The sequence below is a fragment of the Amblyraja radiata genome, chromosome 24 (genome assembly GCF_010909765.2).
Source record: "Amblyraja radiata isolate CabotCenter1 chromosome 24, sAmbRad1.1.pri, whole genome shotgun sequence".
Lineage (NCBI taxonomy): Eukaryota > Metazoa > Chordata > Chondrichthyes > Rajiformes > Rajidae > Amblyraja > Amblyraja radiata.
In genome coordinates this window covers 38,658,268-38,679,127 of record NC_045979.1, presented here as the reverse complement: position 1 = coordinate 38,679,127, position 20,860 = coordinate 38,658,268, and the positions used below count along the sequence as shown (strand labels likewise).

At 46.1% G+C, this 20,860-nt stretch overlaps 1 protein-coding gene and 1 long non-coding RNA gene across 2 annotated transcripts in view; both read right to left on the bottom strand.

Annotated features, from left to right (window-relative positions):
- LOC116986663 (C4b-binding protein alpha chain-like) overlaps positions 1–20,860 on the bottom strand; it is a 325,485-nt gene that overhangs the window by 201,512 nt on the left and 103,113 nt on the right. The window lies entirely within an intron of this gene.
- On the bottom strand, positions 8,407–19,531 carry LOC116987091. The gene is made up of 3 exons (XR_004415636.1): positions 19,510–19,531; positions 10,102–10,290; positions 8,407–8,497 (listed from the first exon to the last, which is right to left on the bottom strand). It is a non-coding gene; the product is annotated as an uncharacterized LOC116987091 (long non-coding RNA).

The window sequence follows — 20,860 nt, the reverse complement described above, 5'->3', positions numbered from 1 at the left end:
GGGTCACAGCTTAAGGATAAGGGGGAAATCCTTTAAAACCGAGATGAGAAGAACTTTTTTCACACAGAGAGTGGTGAATCTCTGGAACTCCCTGCCACAGAGGGTAGTCGAGGCCAGTTCATTGGCTATATTTAAGAGGGAGTTAGATGTGGCCCTTGTGGCTAAGGGGATCAGAGGGTATGGAGAGAAGGCAGGTACGGGATACTGAGTTGGATGATCAGCCATGATCATATTGAATGGCGGTGCAGGCTCGAAGGGCCGAATGGCCTACTCCTGCACCTAATTTCTACGTTTCTATGTTTCTATATCCCTTGACTCCACTAGCCCCTAGAGCTCTATCCAACTCTCTCTTAAATCCATCCAGTGACTTTGTGGCAGGGAATTCCACAAATTCACAACTCTCTGGGTGAAAACGTTTTTCTCACCTCAGTCTTAAATGACCTCCCCTTTATTCTAAGACTGTGACCCCTGGTTCTGGACTCGCCCAACAATGGGAACATTTTTCCTGCATCTAGCTTGTCCAGTCTTTTTATACTTTTATATAGAAAAGACATTGCCTTCCATCACAGTGGGTTCACTGTGATGGATGTTTGTGTGAACTTAATTGTGTGTATGTCTGTAGGACATTGTCTTTGTTTGTATGGCTGTGGAAACAAAATTTCGTTTGAGTCTCACTGGGGCTCAAATGACAATAAATTGTATTGTATTGTATTGTAAATATGTTTCTATAAGATCCGACCTCATCCTTCTAACCTCCAGTGAATACAAGCCTAGTCTTTTCAATCTTTCCTCATATGACAGTCCGGCCATCCCAGGGATCAATCTCGTGAACCTACGCTGCACTGCCTCAATCACAAGGATGTACGTCTTCAAATTAGGAGACCAAAACTGTACGCAATACTCTAGATGTGGTCTCACCAGAGCCCTTTACAACTGCAGAAGAACCTCTCTACTCCTATACTGAAATCCTCTTGTCATGAAGGCCAACATTCCATTAGTTTTCTTCACTGCCTGCTGTACCTGTAAGCCAACTTTCAGTGACCGGTGTACAAGGACGCCCAGGTCTTGCTGCACCTCCCCATACCTAACCCCATTGAGATAATAATCTGCCCCCTTGTTTTTGCCACCAAAGTGGATAACCTCACATTTATCTATATTATACTGCATCTGCCACGCATCTGCCCACTCACTCAACCTGTCCAGGTCACCCTGCAATCTCCTAACATCCTCTTCACAGTTCACACTGCCACCAAGCTTTGTGTTATCCGCAAACTTGCTAGTGTTGCTCCTATTTCCCTCTTCCAAATCATTAATATATATATGATAAACAGTTGCGGTCCCAACACCGAGCCTTGCGGCACTCCACTCGCCACTGCCTGCCATCCTGACATTTCGGGTCAAGACCCTTCTTCAGACTAATGTGGGTGGGGTGGGGGGGCGGGAAAAAGAAGAAGCGAAGAGAGTAGGCTGTGGGAGAGCTGGATAGGAGGGAGAAAGCAAGGATTACCTGAAATTGGCGAAGTCAATGTTCATACCGCTGGGGTGTAAACTGCCCAAGCAAAATATGAGGACAGGAAGGTCGGATTCGGAATGGGAGGGGTTGAAGTGCTGAGCCACCGGGAGATCAGGTTGGTTATTGCGAACTGAGTGGAGGTGTTGGGTGAAGCAATCGCCAAGCCGACGCTTGGTCTCACCGATGTAAAAGAGTTATAATAATAATAATAAATTTTATTTATGGGCGCCTTTCAAGAGTCTCAAGGACACCTAACAAAAATTTAGCAGGTAGAGGAAAAATATGTAAGGGGAATGAAATAAATAGTAGAGACATGACTAGTATACAAAGTAAATACAGAATTCAATACAAAACACAGTATGAGGCAATTAATGCACAGATGAAAAGGGACGGGGACGTGGGGCTAAGGATAGGCAGAGGTGAAGAGATAGGTCTTGAGGCGGGACTGGAAGATGGTGAGGGACACGGAATTGCAGATCAGTTGGGGGAGGGAGTTCCAGAGCCTGGGAGCTGCCCTGGAGAAGGCTCTGTCCCCAAAACTGCGGAGGTTGGACTTGTGGATGGAGAGACCAGCTGATGTGGATCTGAGGGACCGTGAGGGTTGGTAGGGGGAGAGGAGGTCAGTGAGATATGGGGGGGGCAGATGGTGGAGGGCTTTGTAGGTGAGGATCAGGATTTTGTAGGTGATCCGGTGGGAGATGGGAAGCCAGTGAAGTTGTTTGAGGACTGAAGTGATGTGATGCCAGGATTTGGTATGGGTGATGAGTCGGGCGGCTGCGTTCTGGACCAGTTGGAGTCGGTTGATGTAGGTGGAGCTGATGCCAAGGAGAAGTGAGTTGCAATAGTCCAGTCGGGAGGAGATGAAGGCATGGATGAGTCTTTCAGCAGCGTTTTTGAGGTGTGCCAGGACCAGCCTCTCGAAGCACTTGGTGATGATGGGGGTAAGTGCAACTGGGCGGAAGTCGTTGAGGCCTCCCGCAGTGGAGTGTTTTGGCACCGGCACAATGGAGGTGGTTTTAAGGCACGTGGGGACAACTGCTTGGTCAAGTGACAGGTTGAAGATGTCAGTCCAGATGTCTGTCAGCTGCGCAGCACAGGCCCCGAGGACGCGCCCGGGGATGCCGTCAGGGCCAGCAGCCTTGCGTGCATTAATCCTACTCAGTGCCACGTACACGTCGTAGGGGGCGAGTGTGAGGGGCTGGTGATCAGCAAGGGAGCACAGCCTTGATGGCTGTCTCTAGATTGTCCCTGTGGAAGCGGCCATAGAAGTGGTTAAGCTCCCCAAGGAAGGAGGCGTCGCTGGATGTGGGGGTGATGTTGGTGGGTCTATAGTCCGTGATGGCCTGGATGCCTTGCCACATGCGTCGGGGGTCGGAGTTGTTGTTGAAGTGCTCCTCAATCCTGAGCTTATGGCAGTGCTTGGCCTTCTTGATGCCCCTCTTCAGGTTAGCCCTGGATGAACTGTAGGCTCGAGCATCGCCTGACCTGAAAGCAGTGTCCCGTGCTTTCAGCAGTAGCCTGACCTCGCTGTTCATCCATGGCTTCTGATTCGGGAATATGGTCACTCGTTTGAGGGTGGTGACACTGTTGATGGTGGAGTTTATAAAGTCCAGAACAGAGGATGTGTAGGAATCAATGTCCGTTTGGGAGTCAAGGGTGGCCTGGGCTGCAAACGCCTTCCAGTCAGTGTTTCCAAAACACTGCTGAAGTGTGGAGTCCACCTCCTCTGACCAGACTTTAACTGTCCTCACAGTGGGTTTAACCCGTCTGATGAGTGGGGAGTACTTTGGGAGCAGGAACAATGAGAGGTGATCAGCCTGAAGAAAGGTCTCGACCCAAAACGGCATCCAATCCTTCTTTCCAGAAATGCTGCCCATCTAGCTGAGCTCCTCCAGCATTTTGTGTCTATCTTCGATTTAAACAAGCATCTGCAATTCTTTCCTACACAACCTCCTCCTCCCCTCTGCACATGCAACCACTGTTGACCAAGTCCAATCACCTATCACCAACCAGGAACTCAATGACTGAAACCAAGATCCAGGGATAGGCAGAGGGGGCTTTTGGATAGAAAAGTGCAAAGGGACCCACCAATATCCAGTGTCCCACCCCTAATCTACAAAGATGCATTGAAAGCAAGCCAGTGCCTGACGGCATGGGAAGCAGCTGGAAGGGAATGCAGAATTATCTAACGATTTGTTCTTCCAACTCAACACTCAAGGAGTTTCAAAGCCCACAGTCCAACAGAACCCAGAAAAGAATTTGGGCAGCATGGTGGCGCAGTGGTAGAGCTGTTGCCTCACAGCGCCAGAAACCCGGGTTTCATCCTGTCTGTGGGTGCTGTCTGTACGGAGTTTGCACGTTCTCCCAGTGACTGCCGTAGGTTTTCCTCAGGATCTCCGGATTCCTCCTACACTCCAAAGCCTGATATGCAATGTCAATTACACTCAAACTGCAGAAAGCAATAAAAGGCCATTTAAGACTCCTCTGCCCACATATGATCCGTACCCCATTCCCTGCGTATAAAACCGACTGTACAAAAGCTTTTTAAACATCACTATTGTATCTGCCTCCACCACCACCCCGTCAACATGACCCAGGCCCCCGTCATTCCGAGTAAAACAAAATCTTGCCCCGCAAATCTCCCTTAAACTTCGCCCCTCTCACCCTAAAACTATGCCCTCTAGTCTTTGACATTTCACACAAGTTATAGTAGAATTAGGCCATTCAGCCCATCAAATCTATTCCACCATTCAATCATGGCTGATCTCTGCTACCTAATCCCATTTTCTTGCCTTCTCCCCATAACCCATGACACCCGTTCTAATCAAGAACTTATCTATCTCTGCCTTCAAAAATTCCACCGATTAGCCTCCACAGCCCTTTGTGGCACTGAGTTTCACAGATTAACTACTCTCTGACTAAAGAAGTTTCTCATCTCCTTTTTAAAAGAGCACCCTGAACAAAGGGGACTATGAAGGCACGAGAGGGGAGCTGGCCAAGGTAGACTGGAAAGGGATCCTAGCAGGAATGACGGTGGAACAGCAATGGCAGCAATTTCTGGCATAATCCGGAAGACGCAGGATCACTTCATTTAAAAAAGGATGAAAGATTCTAAGGGGAGTAGGAGGCAACCGTGGCTGACAAGAGAAGTTAGGGATAGAATTAAACAAAAAGAAAAGATGTATAACACAGCAGAGTAGCCGGAAGCCAGAGGATTGGGAAACTTTCATAGGACAACAGAAGGAAACAAAACGGGCAATATGGGCTGAAAAGATGAAGTACGAAGGGAAGCTGGCCAGGAATATAAAGAAGGACAGTAAAAGCTTCTTTAGATATATTAGGGGAAAAAGAGTAGCAAAGTCAAATGTGGGTCCTTTGAAGGCAGACACGGGTGAAATTATTATGAGCAAGGAAATGGCAGAAGAGTTGGATAGGTACTTCGGATCTGTCTTCACTAAGGAAGACACAAACAATCTCCAATATGTACTGGAGGACAGAGGATCTAAGGGGGTAGAGGAACTGAAATAAATTTTCATTAGGCAAGAAATAGTATTGGGTAGGCTAATGGGACTGAAGGATGATAAATCCCCTGGGCCTGATGGTCTGCATCCCAGGGTCCTCAAGGAGGTGGCTCTAGAAATAGTGGACGCATTGGTGATCATTTTCCAATATTCAATAGATTCAGGATCAGTTCCTGTGGATTGGAGGATAGCTAATGTTATCCCACTTTTCAAGAAAGGAGCGAGAGAGAAAATGGGGAATTACAGACCAGTTAGCCTGACTTCGGTGGTGGGACAGATGCTGGTCAATTATTAAAGAGGTAATAATGGGGCATTTGGATAGCAGTAAAAGGATTAGTCCAAGTCAACATGGATTTATGAAAGGGAAATCCTGCTTGACTAATTTCCTGGAATTTTTTTGAGGATGTGACAAGTAAAATGGATGAAGGGGTGCCAGTGGATGTAGTGTATCTAGACTTTCAGAAAGCCTTTGATAAGGTCCCACACAGGAGACTGGTGACTAAAATTAGAGCTCATGGTATTGGGGGTAGGGTGTTGACATGGATAGAAAATTGGTTGGTAGACTGGAAGCAAGGAGTAGGAGTGAAGGGTCCTTTTCAGAATGGCAGGCAGTGGCGAGTGGAGTGCCGCAAGGCTCGGTGTTGGGGCCGCAACTGTTTACCATATATATTAATGATTTGGAAGAGGGAATTAGGAGCAACACTAGTAAGTTTGCGGATGACACAAAGCTGGGTGGCATAGGAGGTTGCAGGGTGACCTGGACAGGTTGAGTGAGTGGGCAGATGCGTGGCAAATGCAGTATAATATAGATAAATGTGAGGTTATCCACTTCGGCGGCAAAAACAAGGGGACAGATTATTATCTCAATGGGGTTAGGTATGGGGAGGTGCAGCGAGACCTGGGCGTCCTTGTACACCGGTCACTGAAAGTTGGCTTACAGGTACAGCAAGCAGTGAAGAAAGCTAATGGAATGTTGGCCTTCATAACAGGAGGATTCCAGTATAGGAGTAAAGAGGTTCTTCTGCAGTTGTATAGGGCTCTGGTGAGACCACATCTGGAGTATTGTGTACAGTTTTGGTCTCCTAATTTGAGGAAGGACATCCTTGTGATTGAGGCAGTGCAGTTTAGGTTCACGAGATTGATCCCTGGGATAGCGGGACTGTCATATGAGGAAAGATTGAAAAGACTAGGCTTGTATTCACTGGAGTTTAGAAGGATGAGGGGGTTTCTTATAGAAACAGAAAAATTATAAAAGGACTGGTCAAGCTAGATGCAGGAAAAATGTTCCCAATGTTGGGCGAGTCCACAACCAGGGGCCACAGTCTTAGAATAAAGGGGAGGTCATTTAAGACTGAGGTGAGAAAAAACTTTTTCAACCAGAGAGTAGCGAATTTATGGAATTCTCGGCCACAGAGGGCAGTGGAGGCCAAGTCACTGGATGGATTTAAGAGAGTTAGATAGAGCTCTAGGGGCTAGTGGAGTCAAGGGATATGGGGAGAAGGCAGGCACGGGTTATTGATAGGGTACGATCAGCCATGATCACAATGAATGGCGGTGCTGGTTCAAAAGGGTCAATGGCCTCCTCCTGCACCTATTTTCTATGTTTCTATGTTAATCCGGAGGCCATGACCTCTGGTCCTAGACTACCAGTGGGGAAAAGGGTCTGAATATCTACCCTAAAGGAGAATCTGTACTGAGCAGAACGTGAGCAACTAAGGCAGCCGGTAACAGAATAATGAGCACTCCAGAGACAATCCAAAAGAGGGAATGAAAGCCGTCATAACAGAAAGACAGCAAAAAGTGCCTTACCTTCACACGTTGGGACCTGGCCACTCCACCCTTCAACCTCACAATTTCGAGTGTCCCTCCCCACCATGCGGTATCTAAAAAGGCAAAAAAGAAAGCATTCATATCACAGCAACCTTAAAGACATCCAGTATTCAGCATTTAGCAACTATGATCTAGTATTTCAACATAAATCCCAGTTCCATATATTTTCAAATAGGTATTGGTTCTGTCCAACAAAGATCCAATACTGCATCAGTACTCTATTGGCAAAACATTGGCAAACATGCATAGGTGGCACAGTGGTAGAGCTGCTGCCTCACGGCGCCAGAGACCCGGGTTTGATCCTGACTATGGGCGACCTTCGTGTGGTGAGTTAAAAACCCATCGCGGGGCTTGTCTCAACAGAGGCCCGGGAGCCGTGACAGAGGGAGGAGCGACAGATGAAAAACTATACTCTATACTTTATAACCTACGAACCTATCTCCATTGATGTATTACAGGTAACCCATTCCACCTCCCTTGTTTTTCTGTTGTGTTGTGTTGTTTTTTTTTGTTTTCTTTTTTATTTGTAACTTTCTACCCTCTCTTTTTCTCGCTTTCTATAAAAAATAAAAATACTAGAAGCAGAAGTAATTGATAATGGAAAATTTTAATAATGTATGACTGATGTATATGAAAAGTTTTTTTTTTTTACTATCATATGTAACTACATTTTATAATGTCTACTTCTAATAAATAAATTTAAAAATAAATAAATAAATAAAAAAAGAAGGCATTCATATCACAGCAACCTTAAAGACATCCAGTATTCAGCATTTAGCAACTATAATCTAGTATTTCAACATAAATCCCAGTTCCATATATTTTCAAATAGGTATTGGTTCTGTCCAACGAAGATCCAATACTGCATCAGTACTCTATTGGCAAAACACTGGCAAACATGCATAGGTGGCACAGTGGTAGAGCTGCTGCCTCACGGCGCCAGAGACCCGGGTTTGATCCTGACTATGGGTGATGTCTGTACAGAGTTTGTATGTTCTCCCTGTGACCGCTTGGGATTACTCCGGATGCTCCGGTTTCCTCCCACACTCCAAAGATGTACACGTTTGTAGGTTAATTGGCTTCTGTAAATTGTAAATGTTGTGAGAGTTGTGAAATATCCCCAAAATGCCAAGATGCTCCTGGTTTCCAGTTCTGTGGCACATCCCTGCATGTAGAAAGGACTGGAAGATTATTGCACATCTTTTGAGCCTCCAGCTTCATATCCCTCAGGACTTGATGTAATCAAGAGAGTTAGATTTAGCTCTTAGGGCTAACAGGATCAAGGGATATGGAGAGAAAGCAGGAACAGGGTACTGATTTTGATCAGCCATGATCATATTGAATGGCAGTGCTGGCTGGAACGGCCGAATGGCCTAATCCTGCACCTATTTTCTATGTTTCACCCGAGCCACCCATAATGATGTAAGACCATCTCTTCAACAAGTGCCTGATGATGGCACGGCACACTGATATAACGACTTGGACATTAAAATGAACAAAACCACTTTTCTATGAAACAAATACGTGAATACTCACCCACTATCACAAGTAAATGTAATGGTACTGCCAAACGTATTGCCGGTGCTCGTGTATCTCCCATTGAGAATTTCCCCAGGACTCCCACACGACTTTACTGTGTAAAATAAAAGGGTAGGAATGTTATCACTCCTCAAGGCTCCCCTGGTAGAGCCGGCGTCTCGCGGCGCAGAGACCTCGGTTCAATCCTGGCCTCGGGTGCTGTCTGCGTGGAGTTTGCACATTCTCTGAACTGCGTGGATTCCTTCCCGCATCCCAAGCACGCAGGTTTGTAGGTTAATCGGACCTCTGTAAAATGCCCCTGGCATGTGGAGTGTGGATATTGTTTTTAAAGGATAACACGGAACTAGTGTGAATGGTTGACCGATGGTCTCAATGGGTTGAAGGCTCAGTTTACAAGCTGTATATTTCAATGAAAAAAAAAAACGCTCCCAATATAATGAATTGAAAGAAAAGCAAAAAAAAGTGGGGAAATTGTAACTGTAGTTTATTTTCAACGGCGAGCAAGTAAACTCACCAAAGACTTAAACATAGCAGGTATGAGTGGTGCCCTGTACATCTGTCATCAGTTGATATTGTAAATGCAGGCACTTGGCCCAGAATTAAGTGCGGAGGAACCTGAGCAGCAATTTTTGACTAATGATGAGCGTTTGTCAGCACTGGCTGTACTCAGCCTGTACTCGCTGGAGTTCAGAAGGATGAGGGGGACCTCGTTGAAACATCGATTAGTGAAAGGCCTGGATAGAGTGGATCTGGAGAGGATGTTTCCACTAGTGGGAGAGTCTAGGACCAGAGGTTACAGCCTCAGAATTAAAGGACGTTTCTGTAGGAAGGAGATGAGGAGAAAAATCAGTGTTGAATCTATGGAAGTTATTGACTATTTTTTAAGGCAGAGGTAGATAGATTCTTGAATGCCAGATGTTATGAGGGAAGGCAGGAGAATGGGGTGAGGAGGGAAAGTTAGATCAGCCATGATTGAATGGCAGAGTTGACTTGATGGACCAAATGGCCTTTCTGCTCCTATCACTTATGAACATAACTAAAGTTAGATCAGCAGGTATTCACATTTCCATCAGGGTTGGAAACTCATTGGAGATCTGCACAGAGCAGTTCCTCACATCCTTATAACTAGAGCAGGATGTTTAGGCACTAAAAAAAAATGAAATAGGCAGGCAAAAAGGCAAAATAAAATTATTTAAAAAAGCACAAAAAATGCATTTATTGACAAAAAAGGTATAAAGCGTGTATTTCTACCACCAAAATATGATTACAAATGATAATAAAGGTATTCTACATTAAATGACCAAAGTTGCTTGGTTGCACATAATTACTAGCATTTTTATCAAATTATCTGGTGTTAAATTATGCTGTCAGACAGAATGTGCTTCCGTTGTGAGAAACCTCTTTCTACCTCAGCTGAGGCCACTGGTGCATACCAGAAACAAGCTACTGACTATATTCAACTAACTTCATTTCTGGATATAGACACAAAATGGTGGAGTAATTCAGCGAGAGAGGCAGTATCTCTGGGGAGAAGGTATGGGTGACATTTTGGGCTGACTGTTCAGGGATGCTGCCTGTTTCTCCGAGTTACTCCAACATTATGTGTCGATCTTCAGTGTAAACCAGCATCTGCAGTTCCTTCCTACTCCTTGCTGGAGGTGATGGGTCTGTAAGGACAGGGAAGTATCACATACTTACTCTGACACCTGGCCTGAAATGGTCCCCATACGGTGCCTTTACAAGTAATGGAAAAACTGCTTCCTGAGGCCATAACATAACCTGGCACACAGCGGTAACGCACCGTGATTCCACTATCAAACGTAGACGTTGAAATATATTTATCCTCTAGCATGCCATTTTCCAAGGCTGGAGGCTTGTTGCAGTCACCTTAACAAAAAGAAAATAAGTCCATTTAATCAGTCGTCACGGTACATTCATACCAGGAAGACTTAAAGTTGCTGACATGAGAGGTGACAGATCGTGTGTCCTGGAGCAATAGTGGGAGTCGAATTTGGGATTGGAGTCGACAAGCCTGCCCACCGTTGTACCCCAAAGAACGTGCTGGCTACTGATGCAGATGGGAATTCTAAGACAGACAACTAACTGTGGAAAGGTAAACAAAACTGACACTGACTACCTGAACCACAGTGGCCAAGAGGGAACAGACTCAACAAACACAAAATCCAATGACCAGATCGCCAGGCCAAGGTTCACATAAAAATAACAAATATTGCAACACAGGAGCAAGTTTCTCTTTTCACTCTTCAAGTTCAAGTTACATTTATTGTCACATGCACCAATTGGTGCAGTGAAATTTGAGTTACCATGCAGCCACACAAATAAAATAAGATGGGAAACGGTTCCCCCCCTCCCCACCCCCCACATAAAAAAGACTAAAAGACCACCAAAGACATACTTTTTGAGACTAAAAATAACAAAAAGGGTGAAAGGGCGGACAGCTGCTGGCGAGGCTGCCACACGCGATGGCACCACCACTCTTCAATGGGATATGAGCAGTCACTGGATCTTCCTTTCCTCATTGCTATATTATTAGCACGCAATATTCCCCATATCCTGAGATAGGACCCTTGTCCCCAAATAGTAATTACGGAATCAGGCAGAATAGAAATGCTGCATTTGGTCCACTTCACCCATGACATCCCTGGTGGCCCTCCGCGATGACCATCTAAACATTAGTCCTGTATCCCTCTGTGCCTTTCCTAACCAAATGCCTTTTAAATGTTGAAATTGTGCCTACCTCCACCACCTCATCTGGTTGAAGAAGGGTCTCAACCCAAAACAGCACCTATTCCTTTTCTCCAGAGACGCTGCCTGACCCATTGAGTTACACGTGTCTGGTCTCATCCGACAGCCCATTTCACAAACTCCCGCATGGAAAATGTGCAGCTCAGATCTCAGAATTCTCCCCAATCACCATCACCATTCCAGAGCCGTGCTCCAGGAAAAACTATCTACCCTAGAGAAACATAGAAAATAGGCGCAGTAGGCCATTCGGCCCTTCGAGCCTGCACCGCCATTCAATATGATCATGGCTGATCATCTAACTCTGTACCCCCTCTATGGCAAGAATGTCCTTACTCAGATTAGGAGACCAAAACTGTACTTAATACTCCAGATGTAGTCTCATCGAGACCCTGTCCAACAGCAGTAGAACCTCACTGCTCCTATACTCAAATCCTTTTGCTATGAATGCTAACATACCATTCACTTTCTTCACTGCCTGCTGCACCTGCATGCCTACTTTCAATGACTGGTGTACCATGACACCCAGGTCTCGTTGCATCTCCCCTTTTCCTAATCGGCCACCATTCAGATAATAGTCTACTTTCCTGTTTTTGTCACAAAAGTGGATAACCTCACCTTTATCCACATTATACTGCATCTGCCATGCATTTGCCCACTCACCCAGCCTATCCAAGTCACATTGCAGCCTCCTAGCATCCTCCTCACAGCTAACACTGTCCCCCAGCTTCTTGTCATCCGCAAACTTGGAGATGTTGCATTCAATTCATTAATTGAATTTGGACTCGTCCAAATCATTAATATATATCGTAAATAGCTGGGGTCCCAGCACTAACCCTTGCTGTACCCCACTAGTCACTGCCTGTCATTCTGAAAAGGACCCGTTTACTCCTACTCTTTGCTTCCTGTTTGCCAGCCAGTTCTCTATCCACATCAATACTGAACCACCAATACCGTGTACTTTAAGTTTGTATACTAGAGCCAGGATGTTTAGGCGCTAAAAATCTCTGAAATAGGCAGGCAAATAGGCAAAATAAAATTACAAAAAAGGCACGAAAAAAGAATTTATTGCCTAAAAAGGCATGCATTTCCACCACTAAAATATGGTTAAAAATGATCATTATAAACGCATACTACATTATTGCCTGGTTGCACATAACTACAAGCATTTTTTTCTCTCAAATTATCTGGTGTTAAACTATGCCGGCTGTGAGACAGAATACGCTTCAGTTGTGAAAAACCTCTTTCTACCCCAGCTGGGGTCACTGGTGCATTCCTGAAACAAGCTATAAGCTCTACATTCATGTTGATATCTTGTGCATTACAACTACCTTTGAGAAATGTAGCTGTTTTGCACTTCAAGATCTTTGTTAGCTAAAATACCCCTCTCACATTTTGCTTGTATGTCTTTACCTACATCACCAGGAACTTTAAGTACAAAGTACAGCAAGTGAAGATGTAAACAACTGAGCAATAGTTGTGCTTTTTGACCTCCAATACTTCCAATTTCAAGAAATACTCCTTTGATGGGTGACCTGCCTCCAGTTTACCGATGACATTGGTAACAAATCTCCCCACAGCATTGGTTGTCTAATCTATTGAGATCCATATTTTGATGCATGCAACTTCATCTCTAATTTTCTGCACAACAATGTTGAAGCTGCTGTCAACATAATTTTTTTATAATGATGACTCGCTCGGTATAGGTTCCTTTGTGTATTTCCCTAAAAAACTCTTGAGAGATTTGTTTTCCAATTTCCACAGTGAAATTCCAGCATCAATGAATGCTTTGCACAGATCACTCGAACTCAGATTTGTGATTGGAGCCAGCAGTAAATGTTGTGAGGAGACAAGTTAGCGTATTTCCTACCTTCAGTTTTTCTACCATCGACTTGTGTTGTTTAGCTGTCTGTACATGCTGGGAGATGAAATATTTCTTCTCATGATTCACTGCGTTCTCACATGCTTTGCAAAACTGCACACAGTTGTCTAGAGAATATATCACGCACGTACACTCTCACCAAATCGTTCAGTTTTTTATAAGGTGTTGACTTGACTTTAGGCATTTTGACGAGTTTTCAAGAAATCACAAGCTACAAGAGGAAAACCCCCGCTCCTTGGGCAATCGTCAGCTGACCAATGACCTGAACGAGTTCTAAATGCAGGTTCGATAAACAGAAACTTAACCCTGGTACCCCCACACCCCATCCCCAACTAACACTTCACACCTACTCACAGCTTGACTCCAAACTCGCTGTTTGAAAAGACTAAATCCTTCTCCACCTACTCCCCAATCACCATTTCACACCTACTTAAAGCAGTCTGCAAAGACTGGACCCTTTCCCATGCACCCCTCTCCAATCACCACAACACCCATTTACAGCCAGGTTTCACCTGGTGCTGTTAATTTTCTTGTAAGTTACTACATTAAAATGGCAAAAAAAGGGCTGATTTAGGCACTCAATTGTGAAAAGGGCATTATTTTCCTGAATTCATCAAAAAAGGCATGACAAGGCACATGGCATTTATGGCAAAATCCTGGCTCTACTAATCTCTTATGTGGGACCTTGGCGAAAGTCTTCTGAAAGCCCAGATATAACACATCCACTGGTCCACCCTTATCCATTCTACTAGTTACATCCTCGAAAAATTCTATAAGATTCGTCAGACATGATTTACCTTTCATAAATCCATGCTGACTTTTTCCAATGATTTCACCACTTTCCAAATGTGCTGCTATAGATAGATAGAATCTTTATTTGCTACGCAACCAGGGTTGGTGGTATTTGGGTTCGGTACATGATGGTACACTGCTTTAGTCACATTAACACAAATAACACAGATCACTGTAATAAAGTGCATCCATACCACATTTCAAATCACAAATTTCACCAACAGTACATAGTGCAAAAGAACAGACAAAGTCCATAGACAAGACACTATATACATCAAAAGTCCTTAGTTTTATCTGTTATTGGAGGGAATTGAGTGTTCTTATTGCTGAGGGGAAGAAACTGTTTTTAAAACGGGTGGATTTTGTGGCAAGTGACCCTGAGCGCCTCCCTGAAGGGAAAGACTGGAAAAGGTGGTTTGCTGGATGGGAGGGGTCCGAGATGATCTTTCTTTAGATCCGATGGTGATCTATCTTTAGGTCCGATGATGATCGATCCCATCTTTAACTCAGCTTGTACACCCTGGAATTCAGAAGATTTAGGGGGGATCTTATAGAAACTTACAAAATTCTTAAGGGGTTGGACAGTCTAGATGCAGGAAGATTATTCCCGATGTTGGGGAAGTCCAGAACTAAGGGTCACAGTTTAAGGATAAGAGGGAAGTCTTTTAGGACCGAGATGAGAAAATCATTTTTTACACAGAGAGTGGTGAATCTGTGGAATTCTCTGCCACAGAAGGTAGTTGAGACCAGTTCATTGGCTATATTTAAGAGGGAGTTAGATGTGGCCCTTGTGGTTGAAGGGATCAGGGGGTATGGAGAGAAGGCAGGGATGGGATACAGAGTTGGATGATCAGCCATGATCATATCGAATGGCAGTGCAGGCTCGAAGGGCCGAATGGCCTACTTCTGCACCTATTTTCTATGTCTCTATGTTTAATAACTGACCCTAGCAGTTTCCCCACTATCGATGTTAGACTAACTGGTCTGCAATTCCCCGTTTTCTCTCTCCCTCCCTTTTTAAAAAGTGGGGTTACATTAGCTGCCCTCCAATCCTCAGGAACTAATCCAGAATCTAAAGAGTTTTGAAAAATTATCACTAATGCATCCACTATTTTTGGGGCTACTTCTTTAAGTACTCTGGGATGCAGCCTATCTGGCCCTGGGGATTTATCGGCCTTTAATCCATTCAATTTACCCAACACCACTTCCCAGCTAACCTGGATTGCACTCAGTTCCTCCATCTCATTATACCCCCGGTCCCCTGCTATTTCCGGCAGATTATTTAAGTCTGCCTTAGTGATGACAGAACCAAAGTAGTTATTCAATTGGTCTGCCATGTCCTTGTTCCCCATGATCAATTTACCTGTTTCTGACTGCAAGGGACCTACATTTGTTTTAACTAATCTTTTTCTCTTCACATCTATAAAACCTTTTGCAGTCAGTTTTTATGCCTCTCGGAATTTTACACGCCTCTATAATGGTCAGTCTCTCAGCCTCCTATAGAAACATAGAAAATAGGAGAAGGAGGAGGCCATTCGGCCCTTCAAACCAGCACCGCCATTCATTGTGATCATGGCTGATCGTCCCTAATCAATAACCCTTGCCTGCCTTCTCCCCCTATCCCTTGATTCCACCAGCTCCTAGAGCTCTATCTAACTCTCTCTTAAATCCATCCAGTGATTTGGCCTCCACTGCCCTCTGTGGCAGGGAATTCCACAAATTCACAACTCTCTGGGCGAAAAAGTTTTTTCTCACCTCAGTCTTAAATGGCCTCCCCTTTATTCTAAGACTTTGGCCCCTGGTTCTGGACTCGCCCAACATTGGGAACATTTCTCCTGCATCTAGCTTGTCCAGTCCTTTTATAATTTTATATGTTTCTATAAGATCCCCCCCTCATCCCCTCACCTATATTCCAATGTTAAAAAATGTCAAGCCTTCCAAATCTACCCTAAAGAAATACAGTCCTCCATTTCAGGCAACATGCCAATGTGTCTCTATTTCTACCACATTCCTCATGTACTGTTAGACTGAACTTGTATACTGACTGTCTGACTGCTAAGTTCCTGCAGCACTTTGTATTTTACTCAAGATTACAGCACTTATAGATCCTTGTGATGGGGTCAGTGATGTGTCAGGGAGACCATGGCTTTGGGTATGTTAACAGGGTCATTGTCCAAGGACACATACAAGATGCCCAGGAGCTGCCTATCCTGGTGTAGGGTCTCGACCCAATACTTATCCCTTGGCTTTCACAATCGCTGCTTAACCACCAAGAACCTGAATGAAGCAGGTCTGAAGAAGGGTCTTGACCCAAAACGTCACCCATTCCTTTTCTCCAGAGATGGTACCCGACCTGCTGAGTTACTCCAGCACTCTGTGAAACATAACCTATCCATGCTCTCCGCTGCCTGACCTGCTGAGTTACTCCAGCATTTTGTGCCTGTCTTCACTGAGTGCGCCTCGCAGTTTGTATATAACATCAAAGCGACAACAATGTCAGACAAAAAGGGACACATAATACAGAGTGTTCAAGAAGGAACTGCAGATGCTGGAAAATCGAAGGTACACAAAAAAGCTGGAGAAACTCAGCGGGTGCAGCAGCATCTATGGAGCGAAGGAAATAGGTATTTCCGATGTTCAGTCTGAAGAAGGGTTTTCGGCCCGAAATGTTACCTATTTCCTTCGCTCCATAGATGCTGCTGCACCCGCTGAGTTTCTCCAGCTTTTTTGTACACATATTACAGAATTCAGCAACTTAAAAGCCGAAGACCAGGACAGTGTCATCACCGCGTCCAGTGAGAACTAAAAATAACAAGGCAGAGGCACAACCCAAGGCCACATCAGTGTAGCGAGGCAAGCCCAGAACAGAAAGACTGTCACAACAGGCACAGGAACTTTGCAACAGGGGAAACTGTTTAATCTGTGCTGCCAAAGCATGACATCACCATAGTGGGACAGATCTCAAACAATGAAGAGACAGAGCACAGGAACTGGCCCTTCAACCCACAACGCCTGTGCCAAACACGAGTCAAGATAAATCTCTCTTCCATCGGTAGGTGATCAATTTCCCTCCATTCTATGTGCTTATCTAAAAGCATCTTAAACATTCCTATTGTATCCGCTTCCACCACCACGCCCAGCAGCGTGTTCTGGAGACCCACGACTCTGCATGCAAAGCTCTCCTCCCTCATAATAAACTACAGCCAGCAGTATTTGACATTTATACCCTGGAGAGGTGATGGGAAAAACGGGAGCACAGGGAAAAGTTGAATCAGTTGCCATCTTATTGAGGGGGTCGGGGATAATGCCAGTAACTCACTCACTGCTGCTGCGGCGCTCCGGGCGTGAAGCCACTTGTAGCGAGGGATAGAAGCAGCTCGAGTAGCTGCAAGCGGCCGCCAAGACTCGAAAACAGAACTGGCCGCCACTTCAGCGCCTTTTCACCTTTGGCAGTGCTTTCCGTCGGAACACCTCTCACCTGCCGCGCACCGACTTCGCTCATGTCAGCCGCTTCTCGCAAATCCTTAAATTCCCACAGCCGAGTAACCTCAATCGCGCTGTCGGAATTTAAGGATTTGCGGGAAGCGGCTGACACGAGTGAGGCCAGCAAGCGGCAGGAGCAAGGTTTTTAGACGGGGAGATGCCAGAGGTGAGCGGGGAGGCTGCAGAAAGAGCTGAGGTGGCGGCCAGTTCCAGGGAGCTACTTCTCTTCCCCCCCCCCACCCAATTTGGTGGCTCTGTGCAAGGAGCGTCGCAAGTGGGTTACTCCAACTTTACCCCGGGCCAGACTCCCCAAAAGCTGTGAAAGGAACTCTCCCCCCACCCCCACCCTGGGAATTAAGGTATTTTAAAAAATAGAGCACCAAGAAATGTACTAACCACCTTAACGGTACACAAACTCCATTTTTCTCTCTTTGTTTCCTAAGATACTCTTCAGATAATGGCAATCGATATTTGAAAAACCCGCCAAGAAACTAGCTCTGCGCATGCGCAGTACATCCAAGGCAGTTTCAGCTGCCTTCATCCCCGCTTGTCATTGACGGCTTGAAGCAGCGCCGACGGCACGTGGGCTGCACAGAATTTCACGTGTTGCAAGTGTTGTGGATGAAAGGCACGGAGAATTATGCCTACCTAAGAGATCGATCTCTAAGATAGGCATAATTCTCCCATGCCTTTACTATTTATATTTAGTAATTATCATTTTAGTCAGGGTAGGCAGCACCTACCTTGCCTACCCTGACGGCACGTGCCTGCCCGAAACATCACCCATTCCTTCTCTTCGGAGATGCTGCCTGTCCCGCTGAGTTACTCCAGCACTTTGTGTCTATCTTCGGTTTAAACCAGCATCTTAGGTCCCTTCTTAAACATAGAACTTAGGGCTAATAGAATGAGTTAGATATAACTCTTAGGGCTAACGGAGCGAGTTAGATATAGCTCTTTAGGTTAACGGAATCAAGGGATATGGGGAGAAAGCAGGAACAGGGTTCTGATTTTGTATGATCAGCCATAATCATGTTGAATGGCAGTGCTGGCTCAAAGGGCCGAATGGCCTACTCCTGCACCTATTTTCTATGTTCCTTCCCCGGCAGCTTCACTTCCACTTGCCCGTCCTCATCCGTCGGTTGTCGCCATCACCGACTGCCGCACAGAATCTCTCCATTATCGCCGCCGGTTTCTCTCTAGACGTCTCCGTGGCTCCAACCCACACCCCAGCCACAGGCTCCGGCCTCCAATTCTCAGCAGGTGCCACCCTGGTCACCCCACGGTCTGCCGCTGCAGACTGTTGGGAAGCAGCAACGTCCCCTGTAGGTGCCTTCATTGGTGGAGAGGTCAGCATCTATGATGGACCGGACAGTGTCCACCACTCTCTGTCATCTCCTTGTTCCTGGGCCAGTCAGTATACTATCTACAATTTATCGGCATTCAGTAGGTCTCCAATTTCTACAGATGCAACTTACCGAGATCCACCACAATTTAGTTTGGCAACAGCTCTGCCCAAGACTGTTAGAAATTGCAGAGTTGTGATCACACACACACAGTCCACACACAGATCAGCATCTCCCTGCCTACACTTCACTCTCACAAAAACAAAGATATTCTATATTAACAATATGTAGTCACAACATATTCTACACTGTCAGAGTCTCAGTGTAGGAACAAACCCTTCCCACCCATGTACCTGTCCAAGTGTATTTTAAATTATGTTCCAGTGCCTTGCCTCACCTACCTCGTCTGCCAGCTTGTTCCATACACCCATCATTTGTGGGAAAAGTCACCCCTCAGGTTCCTGTTAAATCTCCCCCTCCCCCTCCCATCTTAAAGCCACGTCCCCTGGTCCTTGTTCCCCTACTCTAGGCGAGACGCTCCGTGTATTCACGCTGTCTATTACTCGGTCTGTGTCCTTCTCTGCACTCCCTGGTGTGCCCATGCACGGTGGTTTACTGCACCTCAGCACAGCAGCGCCCACAACTAACACTCACCACACCCTCTCCCCTCATCCCAACGATGCGCGCCCCCGTGCCCCACCAGAGGCGCGCCCCCCGCAACAAGGCGCACTCCCGCGCCCCACCCGCAATCCAAGGCGCACTCCCGCGCCCCACCCGCAATCCAAGGCGCACTCCCGATAATCGCGCCCCTGATAACGGCCCTTTCCTCACCCCCCCCCTTACCCGCCGCGCGCCCCCAGCCCCCCCCCCCTTACCCGCCCTAGCCCCCCCCCCCTTACCCGCCCTAGCCCCCAACCTGCTGCCGCCATCGTCGCCATCAGCAACAGCATCGACGCCGCCATGTCCTCAGCCGGAAATGACCTGCCGAGAGGAGCGCACCGCCAGTTATACCCCCTCCCGAAAATGGGTGCAGCCTACGCGTGCGCACTGAGGATTGCTACGCCTGGACACCGCCATGTTTTATCCTGGCACGCTACAGGGTGGGCGGGGCCAGTGGGGTCAGCGCTCCAGCCTTCAAGCGTTAACAAGGAACTGCAGGGAGACATAAATGCTGGAGAAGCTCAGCGGGTGCGAGGCAACATTGATGGAGAGAAGGAATAGGCGACATAGGAAATAGGTGCAGTTCAAGTTCAAGTTAGTTTATTGTCATGTGTCCCTGTATAGGACAATGAAATTCTTGCTTTGCTTAAGCACACAGAAAATAGTAGGCATTTACTACAAAACAGATAAATGTGTCCATATACCATGATATAAATATATACACACATGAATAAATAAACTGATAGTGCAAATAACAGAAAGTGGTTGGTAATAATCAGAGTTTTGTCCGAGCCAGGTTTAATAGCCTGATGGCTGAGGGGAAGTAACTATTCCTGAACCTGGTTGTTGCAGTCTTCAGGCTCCTGTACCTTCTACCTGAAGGTAGCAGGGAGATGAGTGTGTGGCCCGGATGGTGTGGGTCTTTCATGATACTGCCAGCCTTTTTGAGGCAGCGACTGCGATAGATCCCCTCGATGGAAGGAAGGTCATCTATGATGGACTGGGCAGTGTTTACTACTTTTTGTAGTCTTTTCCTTTCCAGGGCGCTCAAATTGCCGAACCAAGCCACGATGCAACCGGTCAGCATGCTCTCGACTGTGCACCTGTAGAAATTAGAGAGAGTCTTCCTTGACAATCCGACTCTCCGTAATCTTCTCAGGAAGTAGAGGCGCTGATGTGCTTTTTTGATGATTGCATTAGTGTTCTCGGACCAGGAAAGATCTTCAGAGATGTGCACGCCCAGGAATTTGAAGCTCTTGACCCTTTCAACCATCGACCCGTTGATATAAATGGGGCTGTGGGTCCCCCTCCTACTCCTTCCAAAGTCCACAATCAGTTCCTTGGTTTTGCTGGTGTTGAGGGCCAGGTTATTGCGCTGGCACCATATGGACAGTTGCTCGATCTCTCTTCTGTACTCTGACTCATCCCCATCAGTGATACGCCCCACAATAGTGGTGTCGTCAGCGAACTTGATGATGGAGTTCGCACTGTGGTTCGCTACGCAGTCATGGGTATAGAGTGAGTACAGCAGGGG